Source organism: Panthera pardus, unplaced genomic scaffold, assembly GCF_024362965.1.
Source record: "Panthera pardus isolate Hobbes unplaced genomic scaffold, ASM2436296v1 HiC_scaffold_4, whole genome shotgun sequence".
Taxonomy (NCBI): Eukaryota; Metazoa; Chordata; class Mammalia; order Carnivora; family Felidae; genus Panthera; species Panthera pardus.
Window position 1 is genome coordinate 6529883 of NW_026526969.1, and position 24271 is coordinate 6554153.

The window sequence follows — 24271 nt, forward strand, 5'->3', positions numbered from 1 at the left end:
AACTGCAAGATCATGACCTGAGCCGAAGTCGGTCACTCAACTGACTGAGCCACCCAGGCGCCCCTCAGTCACTACATATATAAACAAGCAAATAACAATAACGGGACCCAGGGGAGGGGGGACCACACTGAGTCCCTACAGTATATTATCTGAAATCAAATGTCTATAACCTACAATTATCCAGGTTGCAACAAAAAAAATATGAGACATTCAAAGAAACAGAAAAGTTGGGGCACCTGAGTGGTTCAGTGCGACCCTTGATATTGGCTTAGGTCATGATCTCACTGTTCAGGAGACTGAACCCCCTGTCAGCTCTGTGCTGACAGCATGGAGCTTGCTTGGGATTCTCTCTCCCCCTCTCCCTCTCTCTCTCAAAATAAATACATACTTAAAAAAAAAGACACAGAAAAGTATGACTCACATACCAGGAAAAAAATCAGGTAACAGAAACAGCCTATGAGAGTGACCAGGTATTGGATCTAAAACCCCTCAAAGTAGCCATTTTATAAATTCTTACTTTTTGATTTTTATTTATTTTTTATTTGAGAGAGAGAGAGAGAGAGAGAGCACAAGCAGGGGAGGAGCAAAGGGAGAGAGAGACAGAATCTTTTTTTTTTTTTAATTTTTAACGTTTATTCATTTTCGAGAGACAGAGACAGAGTGCAAGTGGGGGAGGGGCAGAGAGAGAGGGAGACGCAGAATCCGAAGCAGCGTCCAGGCTCTGAGCTCTGAGCTGTCCACACAGAGCCCGACGCGGGGCTCGAACTCACAGACCGCGAGATCATGACCTGAGCCGAAGTCGGACGCTTTACGGACTGAGCCACCCAGGCGCCCCGAGAGACAGAATCTTAAGCAGGCTCCACACTCAGTGCAGAGCCCGGCATGGGGCTTGATCCCATGATCCTGGGATCATGACCTGAGCTGAAATCAAGAGTCGGATGCTCAACTGACTGAGCCACCCAGGCGCCCCAAAGTAGCCATTATAAACATATTCGAAAAAACTAAGGGAATCTATGACAAGAGAAGTAAAAGGAGATGTGATGATTAAGTTGCAGCAAATTGAGAATATCAATAAAGTGATAGAAATTATACAAGAAATCAAATGGATATTCTCGAGTTAAAAATTACAGTCATTAAAGTGAAAAATTCACTAGAAGAAATGAGCAGAACAAATATTTGAAGAAATAATGGCTGAGAAATTCCCAAACTAATTGAAAAAACATTAATCTACACATCCAGGGACCTCAACAAATTCCAAATAGTATAAACACAAACAGACCCATACACTGACACGTCATAGTGTAAATGCTGAAAGCCAAAGACAAGAGAAAATCTTGAAAACAGCAAGAGGAAAACAGCCGGTCACTTACAAGGGAACATCAATAAGATAGATTATTTCTCATTAGACACGATGGGGCCAGAAGGTGCTGGGGTAACATATTTAAAATTCTCAAAGAAAAAAAAAAAACCTGTCAACCAAGAAGCTTATATTCAGCAAAGCTATCTTTCAAAAATCAAGAAAAAATGAAGACATTCCCAAATAAACAAAAACTGAGGTAATTTGTTGCAACCAGACTGCCTTATAAGAAGTACTAAAAGGAGTTCTTCAGGCTGAGATCAAGTGATCCCAAAACAAGTGATAGGATTCACAGAAGGGGAAAAAACAATAGCCACAGGTAATTATGTAACTCTAAAAGGCAATATAAATGCACATTGCTTCTTATTTCTCTAAACTGATTTAAAAAGCAATAGCATAAAACAACATGCATATAATGTATTGTTGAGCCTATAACATATAGAAACGTAATGGGTTTTTGTCGTTGTTTTGACTTGTTTTTTTGGCTAACAACAGCGCAGAAGAGATGAGTGGAAGCAAAGCTAAGGAAATGAGACAGTAATGTGAATCCACAGGAACAAGTTAAGAGATCCAGAATAATATTGTGAAGTCATAGATTGGAAGGCTTATTATTAAATTAGCCTGAAGATTCAATGCAACTCCCATAAAAATTATGACCGCTTTTTTTCCCTACCAGAAATGAGCAGGCTGATCCTAAAATTATGTGGAAATACAAGGCACCCAGAATAGCCAAAACAATCTTCAAAAAATTTTTTAAAAAGGTTGGGGAACTCATACTTCCTGTTTACAAGATTTAGTACAAAGCAAAGTCGTCAAGACAGGGTGGTACTAACATAAGGATAGATATATAAATCAGTAAAATAGAATTGAGAGTCTAGGAAAAAACCCATGTGTCTATGGTCACTGATTTTTTTCACAAAGGTGCCAAGACTATCCAATAGGGAAAGAATGGTCTCTTCAACAAATGGTTCCTGGGACAACTGGAGAGCCACATGCAAAGTGAAGTTGGCTCTTGGTCTCACACCATATAAAAAAATCAACTCAAAATTGATCAAAGATATGAGAGCCAAAACTATAAACCTCTTAGAAGAAAACATAGGGATGCATCTTCATGACTTTGACCAGGCACGTTTCTTGGATATGTTACCAAAAGCATGAGCAACAGAGTAAGAATATAGAAAATTAGACTTTATCAAACTTAAAAAAAAAAACAAAACTGTGCTTCAGAAGTCACTATCAAGGAAGTGAAAGGAAACTAACAGAATGTTAGAAATTTTTGCAAATCATGTATCTGAAAAGGGAGTTGTATCTATAGTGTATAAAGAACAGTTGCAACTCAACGATAAAAAGACAAACAACCCAATTTAAAAATGAACAAAGGATCTGAATGAACATTTCTCTCAAGAAGATACACGAATGGCCAAAAAGCACATGAAAAGATGTCCAGCATCATCAGGCATTAGGGAAATGCAAACGAAATCCACAAGATACCACTTCACACCCTTAGGATGACTATAATCAAACAGTCAGATAATAACAAGTGTTGGTGAGGATGTGGAGAAATCAGAACCTTCATGCACAGGTGGTGGGAATATAAAATGATACAGTTGCTTTGAGAAAACAACCTGGCAATTCTTTAAACAGTTTAAAGTTCAGTTACCATGTGATTTGGCAATTCTACTACTAGATATACATCCAAGACAAATGAAAACATACATCCACAGAACTACTTGTATATGAATATTTACACCAGAATTATTCATAGTAGCCAAAAGATGGAAACAAACCAAATGTTCATCAACTGATGGGTGGATAAACAATATTTGGTGGTTCCATACAAGGAGATAAAAAAGGATGGGGCGCCTGGGTGGCTCAGTCAGTTAAGTGTCCCACTTTGGCTCAGGTCACGATCTCATGGTTTGTGAGTTCGAGCCCCGCATCAGGCTCTGTGCTGACAGCTTGGAGCCTGCTTCAGATTCTGTCTCCTTCTTTCTCTGCCCCTCCCCTGCTCACGCGCTGTCTCTGTCTCTCAATAATAAATAAACATTAAATTTTTTTTAAAAAAGCCAAGGAGATAAAAAGGCAAGAAGTACTCATATATGCTATAACATGGATGGACATTGAAAACATTTTGCTAAATGAAAGAATCCGGTCACAGAAGGCCACATATTATATGATACTATTTATATGAAATGTTCAATACAGATAAATCTTTAGAAAACACCAAGTAGACTAGTTTTGGCATAAGTCTGGGAGAGATGGGAGAGGTTACATGGTTATAATTGTTTTGGAGGTGTTGAAAAGTTCTAAAGTTGACTGTGGTGATGATCGTACATTATCTGTTAATGTACTAAAAAATACTGAATTGTACACTTTAAATCGTATGTTTTGTGAACTCTATCTGGACAAAGTTGTTTTATGATGCAATTCCTAATAAGATTTTTAAAGTTATTTTTTTTTGTATGAGATTCTCAGTATACAGAACAGATAGAAATGATATTTTATTAGTATAATTATAGTGTCAAATTCATTTATTTTTTAATTTTTTTAACATTTATTTATTTTTGAGAGAGAGAGAGACAGAGACAGAGACAGAGCACGAGCGGGGGAGGGGCAAAGAGAAGACACAGAATTGGAAGGAGGCTCCAGGCTCTGAGCTGTCAGCACAGAGCCTGATGTGGGGCTCAAACCCATGAACCGTGAGATCATGACCTGAGCCGAAGTTGGACGCTTAACCAACTGAGCCACGCAGGCGCCCCATTTACTTTTTAACAATAGCAATCATTTATTAAATTCAGTTTAGTCATAAATTTTGCTTTGGTGATTGAAAATGTGTAAGCATTTGGTTTAAAATTCATTTGAAGGGTGCGTGGGTGGCTTAGTCGGTTAAGCGCCTGACTCTTGATTTCGGCTCAGGTCATGATCTTGTGGTTTGTGGGTTCAAGCCCCATGTCGGGCTCTGCGCTGACAGTGCGGAGCCTGTTTGGGATTCTCTCTCTCCGTCTCTCTCTGCCCCTCCCCTGCTTGTGCTCTCTCTTTCTCTCTGAAAATAAATGAACTTTAAAAGTCATTTGAGTAGGCATGTTGTTCTTCTGTAAACAGCTAAAAATGTTTTTAAAAGTAAATGTGTCAAGCATTCAGAAAAAAAAGTTCAGAAATTATATAACCAACAGCTAATACAATCCAGCTTTGTCAAATCTGCACATTTTGCATTATTTGCTTCAGATTTTCTTTTAAGAAAGAAAATATCACAAAACCGCTTCAGATTCTGCGTCTCCCTCTCTCTCTGGCCCTCCCCCTCTCGAGCCCTCTCTCTCTCTCTCTCTCAAAGATAAATAAATATTAACAAAAATTTTTAAATATCACAAAACCAGCTGAAGTTTCCTACGCAGCTCTTCCCCATCTTAATTCCTCAATCTTCCTGAATTTAGTGTTTATCACTCTTATGAATGTTTTTAAAAACCATATATGTATTTTAAAACCATATATAAAAATATATACATTAAAACCTTATATATGTAATCACTGCACAATATACAGTGATGTTTTGTGCGCTTTTAAACTATGCAGGGGCGCCTGGCTGGCTCAGTTGATTGGGCATCCAACTCTTGGTTTCAGCTCAGGTCATGATCCCACGGTCGTGGGATTGAGCCCCGTGTGGGGTTCCGAGCTCAGGGGGAAGCCCGCTTGGGATTCCCTCTCTGTCCCTCTGCCCCTTTCCCGCTCACTCTCTCTCTCTCTCTCTCTAAAAAAAAAAAAAAAAAAAAAAAAAAAAAAAAAAAAAAAAAGTTAAAGTATGTAAAAATACTGTCATTTTGAGTATGTTGTTCTCAATGCCTTCTTTTCACACTATTTTCCCTAATGTATACAAAAGCAGAGAATAATATAATGAACCCCTGTGTATCCATATACCAACGTCAGCAACAATCAGTTATGGCTACATGTGCTTTGTTAACCCCCCTACCTACTTCCTCTCACTCTTCTGACTTATTTTAAATCATTTTTTTAAAGTTTAGTTCTTTTTTATTTTGAGAGAGAGCGAGAGAAAGCAAGCGAGCGCTAGTGGGGCTGGGGCAGAGAGAGAGAGAGAATCCCAAGCAGGCTATGTGCTGTCAGCACAGAGCCTGACTCAGGGTTCAAACTCACGAAGAGTGAGATAGTGGCCTGAGCTAAAATCAAGAGTCAGCTGCTTAACTGGCTGAGCCACCCAGAAGCCCCTCTTCTGACTTACTTTAAAGCAAAACAGACGCCATGAAATTTCATCTGTAACAATTGCAGTACATATTTCCAACAGAGAAAGATACTGCCTAGAAAATCAACAGCGTGTCTTGCATCTATCCACGTGGTACATGTAGCTTTGGTTGTTATTTTGGCTGTTACATAAAATTTGATTACATGGGGAAAATAATTTGATTTCTTTGACCACTGACTTACTTATGGGTGCTTAGGCTGACCCCACATTTTCACCCAAAGCAACGATGTCATGAACATTCCTGTACATGTCTCCTTATGAATATGTGCAAGAGTTTGGATACTTAATGGAATTGGAATTGTTGGGTGATAAGGTGGGGAAACCATGCGACTCCCCTTCACTTTGAAGAGTGTCGTATTTATTTCCTGATCTTACTGTATTGACCAGGAATTTCAGGACAATGCTGAATTGAAACAGAATTGCTGATTTTAAGGGAGCGTTTCTAATATTCCACTATTAAGTATGACAACTGATTGAGGCTTTTGTGTGTGCGTGTGTGTTTAAGTTTATTTTGAGAGAGAGCACGAGCATGTGTGCACAAGGGGGAGAAGGGCAGAGAGAGAGAGGGAGAGAGAGAATTCCAAGCAGGCTCCACACTGGAGCCCCCCAGCTGTGAGATCTTGACCTGAGCCCAAATCAAGCGTCAGATGCCCAACTGGTGTCAGAGCCACCCAGACACCCGTTTTTTTGTGTGTTTTTGTTTGTTTAAGATTTTATTTTTAAGTAACCTCTATAGCCAACATGGGTCTCAAACTCACAACCCGGAGAAAAGTGTCACCTGCTCCTCTGAATGAGCCAGCCAGGCACCTCTCATTTAGGCTTTTGGTAGACATCCTTTATCAGTTTTGCCCATTTAAGATTAATTTCAGCTGTAACAGAAAATTCCCAAATAATGGTGACTTAAGATAAAGTTATTTCTCTCTCTTTTTTAAGTTTATTTATTTATTTTGAGGGAGAAATAGGGAGTGGACGGGGATGGGGCAGAGAGAGAGGGAGACAGAATCCCAAGCAGGCTCCGCGCTGTCAGCACAGAGCCCGATGCGGGGCTTGAACCCATGAACCATGAGATCACGACCTGAGCCGAAATCCAGGGTCAGATGCTTAACTGACTGAGCCCTCCAGGCGCCGCACTTACCTCTCTTTGATAAAACAGGTCAGATGTCGGCAACCAGAGGCTGGTATGACATCTCGTTTACAAGAAGTCCTCAGAGACTCGAGCTACTTTGTGCTCACCGCTCCACAGTCTTTATGGTCCTCATGGTCCAAGGTGGCCTCTGAGTTCTACCCAGGATGAAGGAAAAGATGAAACAGAGGCGAAGGGTGCACAGTAGCTGTCTGGTAAGTAAGGCTCCCAGAAATCGGCCCTTAGACCCCACTGCAACAGAGTCCACAGCAAGGGAAGCTGGGAAGGTTAACCCTTCTGCTGGTGGTGCAGATGCCCAGCTAAAAATGCTATTGGCAAAAAAGGAGGGAAGAACATGTAGGGGTGTATGCACAGCAGTCTCAGATTAAGGAAATGCCCTTGTGTTTGTAGTTTACTGAGAGCTTTTATTTTTAACATAAACGAATGCTATTTTTTCAATTGTTTTCTCTGCATTTATTGAGAAGATCATCTGGCTTTTCTTTTCTTTTCTTTTCTTTTTTTTAACATTTATTTATTATTTGAGAGAGAGACACAGAGTGTGAGCCGGGGAGGGGTAGAGAGAGGGGCAGACACAGAATCTGAAGCAGGCTCCAGGTTCCGAGCAGTCAGCACAGAGCCCGACTTGGGGCTCAAACTCACAAACCGCCAGATCATGACCTGAGCGGAAGTCGGAAGTTGGACGCTTGACCGACTGAGCCACCCAGGCGCCCCATGGCTTTTCTCCTTTGACTGGTAATACAGTGAATTGCATTAATATATTTCCTAATAATACTGAGCATTATTTGTATACCTGGTATAATTTGCAAGTTGGTCATAATGTCCTAATTTTTTTACTGCTACATTTAATTTGCTAAGTTTACTCAGAATTTTTGCATTTGTGACATATTCAGGGCTATTAGAAGAGACTGATTTATAATTTCCTTTTTTTCCTACTGTTTTTGTTGGGTGTTTGGGTTGATACTGTTATCAGCCTTATAAAATGAGTCAGTAAAACATTCTCTCCTTTTTTCTTCCTTGGAATATTTTGTTCATGATTTATATTTTATGTTCCTTGAATACCTGGAAAAACTCACCTAAAAAGCCACCTAAACCTAGTGTTTGTATGTATGTATGTATGTATGCATGTACGTACGTACGTATTTATAGCAAGGGAGGAGCAGAGGGAGAAGAAGAGAATCTTTAAAAAAATTTTTTTTAATGTTTATTTTTGAGAGAGACAGAGTATGGGGGGGGGAGGGGCAGAGAGAGAGGGGGACACAGTGTCCAAAGCAGGCTCCAGGCTCGGAGCTGTCAGCACAGAGCCCCACGCAGGTCTCAAACCCACGAACTGTGAGATCATGACCTGAGCTGAAGTCGGACGCTTAACTGACTGAGCCACCCAGGCGTCTGAGTATTTCATTTTTGAAGATGTCAAACTACTAGTTCCATCTATTTAATTATAGGTCGGTTTGGACTTTTGATTTCTTCAGGCATCAGTTTGACCTCCAACTTTTGGCTGCTGTGAACACTGTTGCTATGAATATTCATGCATATATTTTTGTGTGAACATATGTTTTCAGTTCTCTTGGTGGAATCGCTGGGTCCTATGGTAACAATATGGTTAACTGTTGCCACAGAGGCTGTCCGTTTTATATTCTCACCAACCATGAATGTGTTGTCCATATTTCTTCACATCCTTGCAAACGTGTTTTTCCTTTTTTAAAAAAATATAGCCATTCCAGTAGGCACGAAGTGGTTTCTCACTGGGTTTTGATTTGTATTTCCCTAATGCCTAATGATATTGGGCACCTTTTCATGTGCTTATTGGCCATCTGTATATCTCTTTTTGGAGAAATGTGATTTAGGTCTTTTACCCATTTTTAAATTGGGTTGTTGGTCTTGTTATTGTTGGGTTTTTAGAGTTCTTTATATATTCTGGATACTAGTTCTTTATCAGAGATATAATTTACAAATATTTTCTCCTGTTTTGTTATCTTTTCACTTTCTTGGTAGTATCCTTTGAAGCATAATTTTTTTTTTTGAGTTTGACAAAGTCCAATTTATCTATTTTTTTCTTCTGTTGCTCATGCTTTTAATGTATTTTAAAAATTTTTTTTTTAACATTTATTTATTTTTGAGACAGACAGAGCATGAACCGGGGAGGATCAGAGAGAGAGGGAGACACAGAATCCGAAACAGGATCCAGGCTCTGAGCTGTCAGCACAGAGCCCGATGCAGGGCTCGAACTCACAGACCACGAGATCATGACCTGAGCCGAAGTCGGAAGCTTAACCGACTGAACCACCCAGGCGCCCCGCTTTTAATGTCATTTCTAAGAAACCATTGCCAAATTCAAGGTCATGAAGATTTACTATGTTTTCTTATAGGAATTTTATCACTTTAGCTCTTACGTTTTGATACAATTTGAGTTAATTTTGACTGATTTCTGTTTGTTGAACTACTGTTGTATTTCTGGGATAAATCCCACTTGGTCATGGTATATCATCTTTTTTATATGCCGTTGAGTTCACTTTGCTGGTATTTTGTTGAGATTTTTTTTTTTCTCACCTATATTCATAAAGGCTATTGGTTTCCAGTTTTCTGTGGTTGTATGTTTTTGTCTGGCTTTGACATCAGGGTAATACGGGCCACGTACAATGAATAAGGGGTATTCAGTCTCATGGATTATTTAGAAGTATGTTGTCTCATTTTCAGGTGTTTGAGTATTTTTTTGTGTTATTGTTGCGGATGCCTAGTTTCAGGGCACTAGAGTCCACTTTGTATAGTTTCACTTCTTTAACATTTGTAAAGGTTAGTTTCAGGACACTGAATACAGGCTATCCTGGTGAATGTTCCATGGGCACTTGAAAAGGAGGTGTATTCTGATGTTGTCGTATAGAGTGTTTTATAAATGTTAGATCCAGTTGACTGATGGTCTTGTTCTTTCTTCAATGGCCTTTCTAGTTTTCTGTCTTCCAGGACTATTCCCACTCAGCTGAGAGAAAAGTGCTATAGTCTCTGTAATTGCGAATTTGTCTATTTCTCCTTTCATTTCTGCCAGCCTTTGTTCCATATATTCCAAAGCTCTGTTTTTGGGTGCGTACACGTTTAAGATTGCTAGGTGTCCTTGGTAAACTGAACTTGTCCCTTGTAAATTTCTTTGCTCAAAAGTCTTAGCCTGATCTTAATATCGCCACTGCAGCTTTCTTTTGAATGTTTTCTTTTTCCATTCCTCTACTTTCAGCCTATGTGTATCATTACATTTGAAGTAAGTTTCTCGTAGGCAGCGTACTGTTAGGTCTTGTTTTGTTTCTCCTTCCATCCTTTCTGACAATCTCTTTCTTTTAGTTGGTGTGTTTATCTACATTTAGGATTATTATCTACCTGTGGGGATGTAGATGTACATTTTATCAATTTTCCGTTTTTCCCTTGTATGCTTCTCTATTTCCCCTTTCCTGTCTTTTGGGTTGTTTGCATGCTTGTTAGTATTTTGTTTTATCTATTGTGTTTCTGACTGTATCTTTTTGTATAGTTTTTTAGTGGTGTCTCTAGGGAGCATACAGACTTAACTTTTCCAGTCTATTTAGAATCAATGTTTTACTACTTCACATGGAGTATAGAAACCTTACCATAATATAGGTTCCTTTCCTCTTCCCCTTTACATTGTGGTGGTCATATCCTACGTGGACCTACGCTGAAAATCCCACCAAACAATGTTATAGCTTTTTCCTTTCAACTGTCAGACATCGTTTTTGAAACTTAGAATAGTCTGTTGTATTTGCCCAGACATCTATCATTTCTATTGCTTTTTTGTCAAGCCCGATGTTCCAGGTTTCCTTCTGGTATTATTTTCCTTCTTTTTTAAATTTTAATTTTTATTAAAAAATTTTTTTTAATGTTTTTATTTATTTTTGAGAGAAAGAGAGAGAGAGTGCGAGCGGGGGAGGGACAGAGGGAGACACAGAACCTGAAATAGGCTCCAGGCTTCTAGCTGTCAGCACAGAGCCTGACATGGGGCTTGAACTCACAAACCATGAGATCACGACCTGAGCCGAAATTGGACGCTTAACTGACTGAATCACCCAGGCTCCCCATCGTCCTGTTCCTTTAAAGCAAGTTTGGAGTCTGTATCTAATTAAACCTGGGACCAACAGATATGTTAATCTCTCAGTTTTAGGTTTTGCAGGGTAGAGTCAATGTGAATCTAAAACTTGTATAAGCACTGGCTCATGGTAACAAACTATCACGAGGGATTTTTAAAAATTCTACCAGCCAGGTTGGAAAGCCAAATTTCCTTCTTGTCCTCTGTGCCTAAAGGTCCTTCCTTCTTCCCCAGCACATGATTGCACTGAGGGTATCACCCCCCACAGCTTCGGCTCTAGTTGGGGTCTCTGCTTCAACCCCCACTTCGGTTGGTCCAAGGCCTCACCTTCCCTGGATGACAACCGGTCCCCACTTTCTGCCTGTGCCCTCACCACTCCCTGGTCCCCCGGCGAGGGCAGTTGTGGCCAACTTCATTTCGGGTTGGAGAATTTCCTTTTGTTTCTTCACTTCTTGGACTTAAAAGGATGTGGTTTGTTTCTTCACTTCTTGGATTGGAAAGGATGCTGTTGGTAGTTTTCTTTTGTTTGACTGTTTTGGTTTCAGCCTGGCTTTTCTAGGTGTTCAGAGCCGGATGGTTTTCAGGTTATATAATCCACTCTATTGCTCAAAACAGAAGTCCCAATCTAAACACGAACTAATTTTTTTTTTTTTAAACAAGAATCAGAATTGTACATTTTCAGAGCCCTCCAAGCAGGTAGAAGCTTGGCAGAACACAGCTTGGAAACCAGTGATGCCCAAGGCAGAAGTCAGGCTTTCTGCCACCTGCTTCCACATTTCCAGTCCTGGCACCCTCACGCTCTGGGACTGGGGGTAAGTTACTTAGCTTCTCTGAGCCGTCCTTTTCCCGAACAAGAAGTCAGGATAATCCTGCCTAGCGCCCAGGGCCTGGAACCACGTAGGGAAAAGTCCTGGCCTGGGCGACGCTGTCTGTCTTCGGTAGAATCTTGAAATTTTTCTCAGGTGTAATGCCGCTCTGCACCGCCAGGTGAATGGTGGCTGACCGGTGACAGTTCCCAGGCACCGCTGCAGGCTGTTTCAAGCCCACACAGCGGGCAGCGGGCATCGGTAGCGAATACTGTCTCCCCCAGCAGAACGCGGGACACAGAGGTCTCGTCTCCTTTTCTGTTCATTTCTGTAAGGACAGTCCGGGGCTGGCCCCACCTGATGGCAGTGCTCTTTGACCAGCCCTGGGCAGGGACCCCTTGAGAAGGCACCTCACTCCCTCCTCACTGACCTCCTCTCCAAACAGCCCATTCATCCTGGGGTCAGGCTGTGGGCCGTGGTTAGAGAAGAATCCCCATCCTTCTCCCCCAGACCCCGGGGCCTCGAGGGCGGACACCCCAACGGAGGCGGCGACCCCCGGGGAGGCCCCTGCGCAGGAAGAAAGGCATTTCTGTCTCGCTCTGAACCCGCCTCGGGTTTCGCACTTCCCCTCCCCAGGACAATCCCGACCTTCACCGTGAAGGAACTTTTGCAAACACACACACGTGCGCGCGCACACACACACACACGCGCACACACACACACGCGCGCGCACGCGGATGTATTTTTGGAAGAAGGGGAAACATTCCAAGAGAACCTCTGCTCGGCTGAAAATGAAGTGAAGATTATATTAAGAATGAAAGGCGAGCGGGGCCACTCGGCGCACACAGAAGGCCCTTTCATCGCGCCCGGCCGCGCGCCGCGGGCAGCTGCCAACACAAACGCGGGCGGAACAGAACCTGCGGAGCCGCCGGCCGCGCTGCCAGGCCGCGTCCCCGCCGATCCGGGGCTGGCGCCGCTCCCGTTTCCGCTCTGCTGACGCGCCGAAATCGCAGGCGGCGGGGACCCCGGGAGCCGCTCGAGGAGAGCGCCCGGCCGGGCGGGGTTCGGGGCGTGGCGTCCCCGGAGCTCCACCCGCGCGCGGCCCCCCCCACCCCCACCCCCACCCCCACCCCCGGGGCGGCCCGGCTCCCGGCTTCGGGCCACACCCCTGCCTGCCAAGCCTCGCTGGAACGCCCCCTCCGCTCCGTGGGCTGCTCGTCCGCCGCCGCCTAGCCTCGGGAGCGCTTAGGGGGCTCAAGGCCGCCTCCTCCGTGAAGCCTGCCTGGGTCATCCCTGCGCTGGACTCTCTCGGGCCTTCCTCGCGCCCCCAAATCCCCTTAGGTCCGAGCCCTCGACAGGGTCTGGCCCTCCTGCAGTCCAGTGCGAGCCTCCCCCGACCCCCAAACGTGGTGGTGGGGTGAAGAACCCACTCCTACCACAGGACCCGGATGCCCAGTGCTGGTCCTGAACGGACCTGTTGGAGGTTCTGTTGGAGGATGGGCAGCCTGATGGTTTGCCAACTGGGCCCTCTCATCAATGTTGGGAAAGCCACACAGCCCCGCCCCATACATTCCGTCATTTGGAATCTTAAAAGGTCGCGTCTAATATCCTCTCCGTAGCTGAAGTAAAGCCTGAGCGCTTTCACTTGGTATTTGCGGCCTTCACAATGAGCTACCTGTTTCCCTCTCTGGCCCTGAGTGGTCTTACACTCTCCCAGCACTTTACCATTTACAGAGGACTTTCACGAGCCAGATAGGATGTGATCCCACCACAAGCCACGTACGTGCTGGACAAGGAAACCGAGGCTTTGGTATTAAATGCCGCACCTGAGGTCACACAGGCACGAGGATGAACTGCAAAGTTGTCTCGGACCATGGCACTCCGCCTCTCGCCCTCGGTGCTCCTGCGCCCTCCCAGCCACACTGCCTCAGACTGTTCCTGAACCCACACTCGGGGGTCTCCACCGTTGTGCGGCTCTGGAACTCCCTCCGCCTCCCCGCTGACCTCAGTGTGTGCCCACCTACCGGCCCCTTCTCTGAGCCTGCAGCCTGCCTGCGGTCATCGTGCTCCTGACGCTGTAGGCTGGACTGCTGCACTCCCACCCTGCTTCGGCTGCGCACAGCCTGCCCTGTGCCACCTTGGACCCGCCTTTAGGGGGTCGGGCGCCTGGGTGGCTCAGTCGGCTGAGCATTGGACTTCCGCTCAGTTCATGATCTCAAGGCTCCTGAGTTTGAGCCCCCGCTTTGGGCCCTGTGCTGACAGCTCAGAGCCTGGAGCCTGCTTCCGATTCTGTCTCCCTCTCTCTCTGCCCCCCTCCCCACACCCCACCCCCAAATAAATAAACATTAAAAATAGGTATTTAGGGGGCAAAAGCCATAAGATGTGGCAGTGGATGAGATTTGGGAGTGAAGACAAGGGAGAGGAGTCAAGCATGGGGGCCCCTAGGTTTGTGCCTGTGTGGGGGTGTTACCACCAGCCAGCCTCAGGAGCATGAGAGAGAAGAGGGACCAGGGAGTGGTGGTCTCAGGGTCCCTGGATACAGCACCGAAGGTTCCAAAATGGTGGGGCTGGAGGAGAAGGTCTGGGAGGCTCTGAGGTAAAGAGGGAGGCTGAGGCCTTGGAAGCCAATGAGTCTGCCCAAGATGAACTCATTCATATGGAAGAGAGGAATACCCAGGACACAGCTCCAACATTTAAGGGACCGAGGAAAGGGGAGGGAGGGGAGGGAGGGGCAGGAGGAAGGGGAGGAGGCGGGTCAGCGAAGGAGGCAGAGAGACCTAGCACGAGCACCGAGCACGGGAGAGTGGTTTGCAAAAGTGGCATGAGAAGGAATTTTAACAAAGGAGTGTTCGAAACTGGCAGAAGACCTCAGAGGTCTGTGGGAACCTTTCCAGGAGGTACGCGCTCACCAGACCGTCAATTCAGGGGTCACTGAGGACCTAGGTCAGAGTGGTGTCCGGAGAACGGTGACAGTAACAGGCCAAGGGGTGACCAATGGAGGAGGCGCTGAGAGAGCAAGTGCAGACAAGGGAGCCAAAGCCTGGCTGGTGCGGGCTTAACAGGCAGGGGGAGGACACACTGAAAGCTGCGGAGTGGAACCAAAGAAAGCAAAGGAGACTTGGAAAGACATCCATGTTCATGGATTGGAAGATTTCATATTGTTAAAATGGCAGCATTCCCCAACTTGGTCTATAGACTCAAATCAGTCCCTACCAAAGCTTCCCCCAAAGCTGCTTTTTTTTGCAGAAATGGATAAGCTGATCCTAAAACTGATACGGAAAAATTCAAGGAAACTGGAATAGCTAAAACAAACAAACAAACAAACAAACAAAAGAACAAAGCTGGAGAACTCACAGTTCCTGACGACAAAATTTATTGCTAGGCTACAGTAATCAAGACCGTATGCTGGTGGCATAAGAATATAGACTTCAAGATACATAGTTTGGTAAAATAGAGAACCCCATGTATCTATGGCCAATTGATTTTTGGCAAGGGGGCCAAGACCATTCAATGGGTCTTGAGTCATTTATTCTACAAATGGTGCTTGAACTGGATATCCATACCATATACAAAATGAACTCAAAATGGATCGACAACCTCAATACAAGAGCTAAAGCTATAAAGTCCTTAAAAGAAAATGCAGGGGTAAATCGTCATGACCTTAGATGTGGCAATGGTTTCTTGTATATGATACCAATAGCATAACAAGAGTAAAAACAAAAGATAGGTATATGTGGACTGCATCAAAACTTTTGTGTTTCCAAGGACACCATCAAAAAGTGAAAAGGCAATCTACAGAATGGGAGAACATTTTTGTAAATCATAAATCCGATATGGGACTTGTGGAATACAGAACTCTTACAATTCAACAATAAAAACTCAAGTGACCCAATTAAAATATGGTCAAAGGATCTACATAGACAGTTCTTCATAGAAGATTTACAAATGGCTTACAAGCACATTAAAAGATGCTTGACTTCAGTTGTCACTCGGGAAATGCAAATCAAAACCACAATGAGATGCCATTTCACACTCCCTAGGATGGCTATATTCAAAAAGATTTTAAAAAAGGGGTGACTGGCCAGGGAGCTTGAGACCCTTGATCTCAGGTGAGTTCGAGCCCCACGGTGGGTGTAGAGGTTATTTAAAAATAAGATCTTAAAAAAAAAAAAAAAAAGAAAGAAAGAAAGAAACAAAGAAACAAAAAAGGGCGCCCGGGTGGTTCACTTGGTTAAGCAGGCTCTTGACTTGGGCTGAGGTCATGATCTCACGGTTTGTGAGTTGGAACTCTGCATCGGGCTCTCTGCTGTTAGCATGGAGCCTGCTTTAGATCCTCTGTCCCCCCCCCCCTCTCTCTCTGCCCCTCCCCCACTTGCACTCTCTCAAAAATAAATAATAAAACATTTAAAATTTAATAAAAAATGGGGCGCCTGGGTGGCTCAGTCGGTTAAGTGTGACCTCGGCTCAGGTCATGATCTCTCGGTCCGTGAGTTCGAGCCTTGTGTCAGGCTGTGTGCTGACAGCTCAGAACCTGGAGCCTGCTTCGGATTCTGTGTCTTCCTCTCTCTTTGCCCCTCCCCTGCTTGCACTCTGTCTCTCCAAAATGAATAAACATTAAAAATAAATAAATAAATAAATAAAAACAAAAAAAGTGCTAGCAAAGATGTGGAAAAACTAGAACATACAATACCTGGTGGGAATGTAAAATGGTGTAACCTCTGTGGAAAACAGTATAACTGTTCCCCTGAAATTTACACACGGAATTACCATAGGACACAGCAATTCCATTCCTACGTATACACCTAAAAGAAGTGAAAACAAGTGTTCACACAAAAATATACACGAACGTTAATAGTAGCATTATTTGTAACAGCCCCCGAGTGGAGACGAGCCAAACGTCTAGCGGCTGATGAAGGATGGACACAAGGTTGTGTCTCCACACAAGAGGATACTGGTCATCCGTAAACAGGACTGGGGTCCTGCCACATGCTACCACGTGGATGAACATCGTGGTTAGCGAAAGAAGCCAGACACAAAAGGACGAACGTTGTTTGGCTGCACGTATATGAAATCTCCAGAACACACAGATCCATCAAGATAGAAAGTAGATGGGTGGTTGTCAGAGCCTAAGGGGAGAGGGGAATGGGAAGTGACTGCAGATGGGTATGGCGTTTCTTTTTGGGGTGATCGAAATATTCTTGAATTAAGATAGGATGAGAGTTGGAGAACTTTGTGATCATGCTAACCACCCCCCCAGCTGAATTGTATACTTTATTTTTGTCTATTTATTTATTTTGAGAGAGAGAGAGAGAGAAGGAGAGGGAGAGAGAGGGAGGGAGGGAGAGAACATGAGCAGGGGAGGGGCAGAGAGGGAATATCCTAAGCAGGCTCCACTCTCAGCACAGAGCCCAACACTGGAGCTCCATCTCGCGAACCTTGAGATCACGACCTGAGCTGAAACCAAGAGTCAGCTGCTCAACTGACTGAGCCACCCAGGCGCCCCGGAATTATATATTTCAAAAGAGTGACATTCATGGTAAGTGAATCACTTTTCATTTTTTCAACAAAGGAGAAAGAATATACGAAGAGATTCTCCTGTAAAAATTGTGAACTCCCCTGCCTGAGCAGGAGAAGGGACTGGGGATGGGATGAGGGGCAACAGTTGACTGCATGGATGAGTTTCAAGAGGTGAATGGATAGAATAAAATAAAAGCAGTCTGGCTGTGGCTGAAAAGAGGGGCGGCACTGAAGGAATGTTCTGGTAGGAATCAGAGGCTGGGCCATGTGCAGAGGCAGGAGGGAAGAAGCATAGGAGGAGCACAGAGAATGGCGGATGATCTGCATGAGGCCAGGGTCAATCACACGGACCACAGACGGGCAAGGAGCAGCACCCTTCTATCCCCCAGGACACAGGGGAGGGGGCAGGATGGGCAAAGATACAGAAGAGGTAGGGGTGAGGAGAGAGGGGGGCCTTATTTTGTGCCCGATGGCCTTTACTGTCTCTGTGGAGGAGGAGGCCAGGTCTCTGGGGCCAGAGAGCAGAGTGGGGGTGCTTGGAAGGGAAGGAGGGGGTCTGGGAATCATGGTGAGGTTGGGAAGGGCCTCCTCATGGAATCAGAAAAGGAACCAGTGACGCACGAGAGGCTGCTGAGTAATCCTGAGGTTGGAAAGGCACTTTGGTGATTTTCACATCCATTCCTTGGAGCCTGAGTGAGGCTCTTTGTGTGCTGGGGACACTGTGCTATTGATGGCTGGTAACTATCGGCTGCGGCCATACAGGGGTCGGCCCGCCTGGGCGTCTGCATCACCGTCACCGAGCGGGGAGGACGTCGTGGGGGTAGAGGTGCACAGCGCTTGCAAAGGAACACGGGTGATGGTGCCCAAGGGAGAGGCCCCTGCGCTGGGGAGTCGCTTCATCTGTGGGGCGGGGACTGAATGGTCAGGACTTCAGCCAATGCCGTGGTCTCCGACCTTCCCAGCCAATGCCACGTTTTTGACAACTATTCACAATCAAAGTTCAACACCCTCACTGCATTTCCAGCCACCTCGTTGCTGCCTGCTGTGGCCCCAAGGGCTCTCCATGACACCCAGGGATGCCATCGGATTTGATTGACTCTCAACAAACAGCATGGAGGGAGGTAGTCGTTCAAGAAGGTGGAGAAGCCAGGCACAGAGCAGGACTTCGTCCACGTGCCCTTGTGCCCTTGGCCCTTCTCTGGGCTGGTGACTGTCCTCCAATCTGCAGCCTGCAGACCTGCCTAGGGTCCCTGGCTGGGGTGTGAGCCAGCACAAACGACGGGCCCCCTCCTGCTGTATGGGTGCTGTTCCCAAGCCTGACCCATCAGCATCTGTCCTGCCCTTTTAGCAGTGACCGTGCCCCACCCCCTGCCCCCAGTGAGCTCCCAGTCAGTCACAGACAAAAAGGGTTTGTCTTTTCTTTTTCATCAAGGGTCCTTGAACCAGGTTTTTTCCCACAGGAAACCAGCCGCGGACCTCACTCCAAGCCACCTATTCCACACTATCTGACTTGTCCACGAAGTGTTCATAATGAGATCTGTGTACGCCTTGGACAAACTGGGGATCCTGTCAGACTGTGCTGAAGAATGGACAACCAAAATCAGGTGAAATATTGTCCTTGCCCTCAAGAAGCTCTCACTCTTGGGGAGGTCAGGCCAGACCATCTGAGGACTGTGGTGTGATGCAGACCTAGGACTGGGCGTCTCAGAGGTAGCTTTGTCAGAGTGATCAGGGAAGGCTGCCTGCAGGAGGCGGGGCTTAAGACAAGCTTTCTTCCCCCTCTCTAGGTTTATGCATGTATTTTTAACTACCTTATATGCGTGGTTTTGCATAAAGAAATTTAAATGATTTTATCAAAAAAATTTTTTTAATATTTATTTTTGAAAGGAAGAGAGACAGAGCATGAATGGGGGAGGGGCAGAGAGCGAGGGAGGCACAGAATCCGAAGCAGGCTACAGGCTCTGAGCTGTCAGTGCGCAGCCTGATTCGGGGCTCGAACTCATGAGCCGTGAGATCATGACCTGAGCCAAAGTTGGACGCTCAACCGACCTGAGCCACCCAGGTGCCCCCAAAATAAACGATTTTTAAAAACATGAGAAATATTTTAATATCAAAGAAAGAAGAAAGTCTCTGTGATTTTGTTTGATGGACTGGGGGATAGAGAAATTCACTCTCGTGCCGTGTGGCCCCTTTGCCATGCTTACTGGGACCGCCGATGGTAACTGGGGACACGTGTGTCTTCACTCTGGGTCCCACCAGGACTTTGACCAGAGACCCGATCTTAAACTGAGTTCCGGAAAAGGAGTCTGGTTAGAGCAGCGCAGAGATGCGGAATGGTGTGAGCTGTAAGGGCCCGACAGCAGCTCAGTGTGGCTGGAAGGCAGGGAGCCTGGCACATAGTGGCTGGAGGGGAGCCAGGCCTTCTGTGCTAAATCAGGGAGTTTGAACTTTATCTCAGAGGCTACCGGGAGCTACTGAAGCATTTAAGCCGGGGCAGGACAGAGCTAGCAGGTGGAGGAGGGATAGTGGAGCCCAGACTGGACCGGGGAGGCTGGCTGGGAGGGCGATCAAGGTTAGGGTCAGATCCAAGCGTGGCAGAGATGAAGAGTTGGGGGCGGCACGAGGGACATTAAGGGGGCAGAACTGTCAGCCCTGCAGACATGGGGTGAGGCTGAGTGGGAGGGAGAACAGCAGGACCCTGGGAGTCTGGCTCAGGGAACAGGGGAGGGGACAGGAGCAGCAGCAATTGAGGGAAATGATTTTCATTTCCCTTCTGCCGAGGGTGTTGAGGTACGTTGTGTGTGTGTGTGTGTGGTTGGGGGGGTCTCACGAGCTATGTAGGGGTCCTGCCAATACAAGCCACACCGAGCAAACACGAGTGAGTTTGGGAAGCCCATTCTTTAAGATCAGACAATGATGCCACAGTCTCTCATTGCCCCACCTCACAATTTACCTCAAGAGGCTCTTTTTAAAAAAATATCAAAGTTTATTTATTTGTTGAGAGAGCGAGCGAGCATGAACGGGGAAGGGGCAGAGAGAGAGGGAGAGACAGGATCCCAAGCAGGCCCAGCACTGTCGGCACGGAGCCCAACACAGGACTCGAACTCACGGACTGTGAGATCGGGACAGGAGCCCCAAACCAAGAGTTGGCCACTGAATCGACTGAACCACCCAGGTGCCCCTACCTCAAAAGGTTCTTAGAGGGGCCTGTCGCCCTGTCAGCGTGGAGCCTGCTTGGGTTCTCTCTCTCTCTCTCTCTCTCTCTCTGACCCTCCCCTGCTCGTGCTGTCTCTCCAAAATAAATAAAAATCTCAAAAAAAAAAAAAAAAAAAAAAGGTTCTTAGAAACCAACACGAGGTTTCCCAGAAGGAATTTGGATTCAGATTCTGCTAGGGTATAAGGAGAACCCACCGCTGAGTGAACAGCTTCCTGGCACAGGCCCCAAACGGTTGCTACAGAGACGTCTGGTCACCTGGCAGGAATAAGTCTGGGGCTCCCTCTGGGGTCACGTGGCCCCTTTTCTGGAACCCCTATTTTCTTAAGTAGCCATTTGTCTGCATTCTGTGGCCTGGGTGCTGTTGTGTCCTGGGATTTCTCCACACGCACCCCCAAGTCCTGTCCCTTTCTGCGTGTGAATGTTTCAGGGTGTCTCCACTTTGATGTGAGCAGTGCAGGGGTGTGGTGGCGGGGCGGGGGGGGGGGGGGGGGGGGGGGAAGGTCAGCGGGAGGGAGACGGACGGGGAAATTGGGGTTTGGGTGAGCTCCCTCTCTACCCGCCGCTGTGCTTTTTGGTTTGAATGGAATTAAGAGTATTGGGTTTATAAGAAAAACATTGTTTTTGATTTATTACAACATTTCTGTCCTATTGTATTATCTGCTGCCATTTCTTTTTCTAGAATGTCTGCCTCCAAAGCCAAACACATGAGTGCACGTGTGCAAACATGTGCGCACGCACACAGACACAAGCACACGGGCATTTTGTGCTTAACCGATACTCTGGATTAAATCAGACTGCTCGCATCGTTGTATCATTACATGACTGAGTTGACCAGACATTAGAGAGGTCAAGGTAAGCCTCTTAACCAGGTGAGGAAGGAGAAGGGAGAGCAAAGTCTCTCTCTGCAGCCAGCCTGGCCCCTTGGGGGTGAGAGACTGAGGCGCGTGGCAGGTTTTCCCTGGGAAGAGAGCGCCTTGGGCTCCCCGTGGCCTACAGGAGGGTCTGGGTCCCTCGGCCGGCCGGTCACACAGGCTCCCCGGGGTCTGGTCTGCCCACTCCCCTCAAACCCGAGGGCAGGCTGTGTTCCTGCCTCCTCTCTCCCTGGAGCTCCCCACCACCGCCCCATTCTGGCCTGCCCGGCCTGGGCGCTCAGCGCCGGCGGTGCCTGCTGCCTCTTCCTTGTTGAGAGCAGCGGCCGGACTCTCGGAGCCCGGTCCCAGCACCCGGCACAGGCCAGTCTTTACTGAGCGACCGTGCTGACGACGTGGGCAGAGAGGGGCCGGGTGCCCGTCTCAACAGGTCACCATCTCCCATAAAGGGGGGCCGCGCAGGCCACTCGCTGTGGCTGAGGTGGGCCACGGTTTCTCCGGGGTCGCCCGGCTCGCTTGGGGAGGCATGCGGTGGGTTATGTCGCCACCTATCGCCTGGTTTGCTCGGCAGAAGTCAGCCGGGGCCTTCCTTCGGGCTTGGCTTGAGAGGGGAAAGAACTCAAGCCCTCCTTCTGAAGACGGCGCCCGACCCTGGGCGGAGACAGAGAGGGAGAGGTCCCTGACAACCCGGTGGAAAGTTGGAACCAGGTCCTCGCTCGGCTCCGGCCGCACGGCCTGGGGCAAGCGCTTCCTCCCCTGGGCCTCGGCCACCTTCTCTCCGATGACGCCGCCGCCCAGGGTCGCGGGTGCTGGCAGGGCTGGAGCGGGGAGAGCGAGGCTCCCCGAGCCGGGGCCGTGCGGAGGGAGCCCTGTGGAAGAGGCGGGCCGCTCCGGGTTAGTTTCGGAACCTCCCTAAGCCACTTTCCTCCTTCCTTGGCGAGTTCACCTCACAGAGCCGCGGCAGGAATGAACGGAAGCCAGGCCGCGAGGGTCCCGTCATTACCCTGCCACCACACTGCCCGCCGAGCCGCGGGGAGGCTGACTTCGTAGCGCCGCCCGACGCACACCTCTCGCGAGAACGCAAAGACCAAGCCGCACACGCGGCCCGGTAACCCGGCTGTCTGCGCGCGAGAGGACACGGGGACGACGGAGAGGAAACAGGGGGGGCCCTGCACGGGCCGGTGGTGGCGTGCCTTGACCGCCGGGCGTAATTGCGTCTGTCTGCACCTGAACTTACAGAGGAGCCTAAACCGCCAAACCCACGTGAGGGAAAGAGTGGTTTCCCGAGCGCCAACTGCGCGACGCGGCCGGACGAGGCCAGTGCCACCTGGGCTGCACCTTAGTTGCCTCGTGCTGGCCTCCCGAGGAGCCCTCTCCGAAGTTTCTTTGGAGATCAGCCACATACGAGCTGGTTTCCTGGTCCTTCGGGGGCCACACGGCCCCCTGGCGGAAAGAGAAGACCCCAGTGTCCCGCGCGCACGCGCACGGTGACGCCCACCACGTTCCTACAGTCCCGGCTCCGTCCTTGCCGCCGGCTGGCCCCGCCGCCCGGTCCCTCAGCATTGGACCACACTGGCCACACCCGGACACATCGCAGACCATGCAGAAGCCCTCAGAACGCAACATGGAGCCCCCCGTCTCCCACGCCTGCGCTTGCCGGAAGGGCCACTGGGAAGTCTGAAGTGCTTTCTTCCAGTTCTTATTCACATACGTATATTCACACCCCCGTGTGTCGTTCTCCAGGTTCCGTCTTGGTCGAAGCCACAAAGTGTCCCCAGGACAGCGGCACCGGGAGCTCCCTCGCCACTCCCCTTCGAAGGACTTCCGGTTGCTTCCAGTTTTGCCACGGCCTCAACCGGTGGCACAGGAGCCGCGCCTTTAGTCTGCAAGCGCAAGTGGTCTCAAAGGGCAGAGGATTTATTACAAGTGGGACCTGCTGGGTTGAAGAGTGTGTGTTCCAACTCGTCGTGCTTCCAGACGGTCTTCCCAAGAGGCTTCAGCCCAGAGTGACCTTCCTGAAACACCCCCACCTGGGACCACTCCTCTGCTAAAGCTTTCGGCGAGTATCCCCCAAGGAAAAGCTGGGGAAAGAGGCCGAGAGGGGAGCGGGCAGTGACGGGGCGGCTCCCACCGCTCGAGGGTGCTGTGTGCACCACACACGTGCGTACACGTGCGCGCACGCTGGGGGGGGGGGTGCAGGCAAGGCTGGGGCAGGAGTTGAGCAGCAAGAACTGAGGGAGAGGAGGTCGGTGAAGACTGAGGAGCGAAGACACCAGAGTGGCACTTAAGACAGCGGGGCTGTGCGGCCACACCGGAGGCCAAAGAGGAGAGCGCAGGTGGGCGGATGGCCTTGCTGGGTGCGGAGGCAGGGCTGGGCGAGGTGCTCGTGCAGGGCGGGGGTTGAGGGAGGTCCGACTCCAGGTGATCCCAGGCCGTGGTCATGAGGTCTGGAGCTGATCTGGGAACCATCGGCAAGGTCTCCACGGCTTCTCGAGAAAACCGTTCTTCCGAGGCTACCAGAGGGGTCACCCAGGGAGGCCTCTCAGCACCCTTTCTCCCCAGGCACAGTGGGAGGGCCCAGCCTGCCCCGGGAAGACTTGGCTTTTTGCAGAGGGTGGGGACACGGGCCAGGTGCCTCTTGGGTCAGGAAACACGTCCGGCCCCGTGGTCTGGCTGGGTCACTTGTGAGGCCTCGGCCGCTGGCCGTGTGGACTACACATGGGAAGTTCCGGGAGTGATTCTGAAGAGTGAGGGGTGGGGCGTGGTAATAAGAGTGAGACCAAAGGGCTGCCCGAGGGGTGGGAAGAAATCAAGAGCTTCCAGCTCAGAAACTCAGGGAAGAGCCTAAGAGGGAAACGCCCGCTGGATCTGACTGCCCCACAGGTCAGGGCGAGACACCGGGAAGGCAGTGGGCTGGGGAGTAACTGGCAGCAAGAGTGAAGCCAGTGTAGACGACACCCTCGAGGAAGGTCGGCCAGGAAGGAAGATGAGGGTCGGGAAGGGTGAGGAGGGAGGGCACAGGATTGAC

General features: G+C 48.2%; 1 protein-coding gene across 1 annotated transcript in view; it reads right to left on the minus strand.

The window, feature by feature from the left end:
• The window catches only part of FKBP6 (FKBP prolyl isomerase family member 6 (inactive)), a 69213-nt gene that overhangs the window by 15545 nt on the left and 29397 nt on the right, over positions 1-24271 (minus strand). The window lies entirely within an intron of this gene.